This window comes from Gavialis gangeticus, unplaced genomic scaffold (genome assembly GCF_001723915.1).
Source record: "Gavialis gangeticus isolate Ggan-Ray unplaced genomic scaffold, GavGan_comp1, whole genome shotgun sequence".
NCBI lineage: Eukaryota > Metazoa > Chordata > Crocodylia > Gavialidae > Gavialis > Gavialis gangeticus.
Genome location: NW_017729014.1, coordinates 22,237,409 through 22,239,422, shown reverse-complemented (window position 1 = coordinate 22,239,422; position 2,014 = coordinate 22,237,409). Strand labels below are relative to the sequence as shown.

Genomic DNA, 2,014 nt, shown 5'->3' with positions numbered 1-2,014 from the left:
CCCCCCCACACACACTCAATCCCACCTCCCAGCTGTGCACTGTTGTGGTCAATATTACTGATAAAGTCTTTAAAATAAGTGCTGTAAAGGTGCAGGGGTCCCTTAAAGTACAGGGCCCTGTGTGGCGTTACAAGAGGTACACACTTAAAGCCAGCTCTGATAACCACACTGTGACATTTGCAACCTAAACATGAAAAATAAATAAAGCCTGGGCTTATAATGCTGAATTTTCTGTCCTCTGCAGTTTTTGAGTCAATCTAAAAATCAAGGAAAGAGAAGTTGAGCTGGAAGGGGAATTAGCTGTTGTTACTAACAAAATCCACAAATGGTAAAAAATACCTCTAGGTGACATTTCTCATGTTAGCATATGCACATGTGCACAGCTTGATCCCCAGTGATCATAATAATAATGACCAAGCCCTTTTACAGCATCATTTGACCATGAGTTTTAAACCTCATTGCTTACATGCACTAATTAAACTTCACAACAGATCTGTGACATAGGTGAGAGGTCTAGAGATCAGTCCATTTATTACTAAGATGCAGCTGCCTCTGGGATGGAACAAGACAAAGCTGCACATAGCAATATCAGGCAAGACTTTAAGACATAAAGTGAACTAATGTACCTCACAGTGGGAGTTTAGAGAGAGGGAAGGAAAGGACCTAACTGGAATTTGGCAGTGAGGTTAACACCCTGAATCTTGTGAAAAGAAACCAGTGATCATTACTGACTCCAAAAGTTCATGGCCTTGTTTCAGCCAAGAGCCTGGCCCAACACTCCTTAGCATGAGCAAGCACTGCCCATTGAGTTACCAGTTCAGTTTTTCCAGTGAGTTGTGGTTGGTTTTTCCCCTTCTTTGTGTAAAGTCAAAGGCAACATTACCCTGCATTGTAGTGTGGCAGCATTTTGACCTCACAGCACTGTGCTCAGTGACTCCAGCTGGTCCACGGCTGCGGGAATCGGGCCTGGTGTTTTCCCGAGAGGTCTCTAGGACAATTATATCCCTGAGGCCAGACAGGATCCCAATGATACGGCTGTAGCTGGGGAATGTGTTGGGTTCACTGCTCTCCTGCAGGGCGTGCATGTTGGTTTTGAGATAAAGGGGGGAAAATCAACAAAAGCGTTTTCCTTTTCAGTCTCATCTCCCTGCCTGGATCTCGGCAGGGTCAGTGCTGAGCTCAGATGGCAAGGCAGGCAAGGGATTTTACCCAAAGACTTGTCAGAAGGCTGGTGAGGGAAGAAGATCTTTTGGAGAGGGAGGGCAGATGTGGAAATTCACCTTTTTTCCCAATTTGTCTTCAGTCTGTGGATTCCACTGAAAAATAAAGGAAGGATATGTTCCTTTTTTGCTCTTCTCCCCTTCCTGTTACTTCCCCCACCCTGATGAGGCCCCATTTAGGCAGGAAGGTGAAAGGGCTTCTCTGGCAGCTGCACAGGCTTTATTTTCACTTAAAATAAACATAAAAATATCCAGCAACATGAAGCGGTGCAGCTAATGGGATGTAGGAGGCTGCAAGGGCTGCTGTGCTGGATGAGGCAGACAGCTCAGTCTTGCAGCTCAGACAATATGTCCAACCCACCCACTCCTGCTCTGCCCATGTTAACCTGGGAAATGAAGTGGCATGGGCATGCTGGGCTTCTGGCATTGTCCAGAGCAGCAGCTTAGGGCACTCCAAGGGTGTCTGTCTTCACCAGCTCATTTCCAGAGTCGATGTGTGCAGAGGAGGAGCAGATGGATAGGTGCTCATTGCCTTGGTGGCAAGACAAAGTCTCTACTGCTGCTGTGTTGTCATGTCATTAAGAGCTCTTTGGGGGAGGGCAGGCACCACAGGCTGGGAGGAAAGAGGTCAAATGTGTAGAGCAATGCACATTGGTCTGCACTGCCATCATGTAGACAGTGTATTGCTAAAGCAGCCATCTGAAGAAGGGATATCACGGAAGGAAGATGAATGAAGACTTTGTCCTCTCTGTAGGCAAAGACTAGGATCTGCAGCAAAACTCCAGCTTTATGTC

General features: G+C 46.5%; 1 long non-coding RNA gene across 1 annotated transcript; it reads right to left on the bottom strand.

Moving 5' to 3' along the window:
* Nucleotides 1-505: 505 nt before the first annotated feature.
* On the bottom strand, nt 506-1,807 carry LOC109293860. Its single transcript, XR_002096416.1, has 2 exons — nt 1,607-1,807; nt 506-1,316 (listed from the first exon to the last, which is right to left on the bottom strand). It is a non-coding gene; the product is annotated as an uncharacterized LOC109293860 (long non-coding RNA).
* Nucleotides 1,808-2,014: the final 207 nt, after the last annotated feature.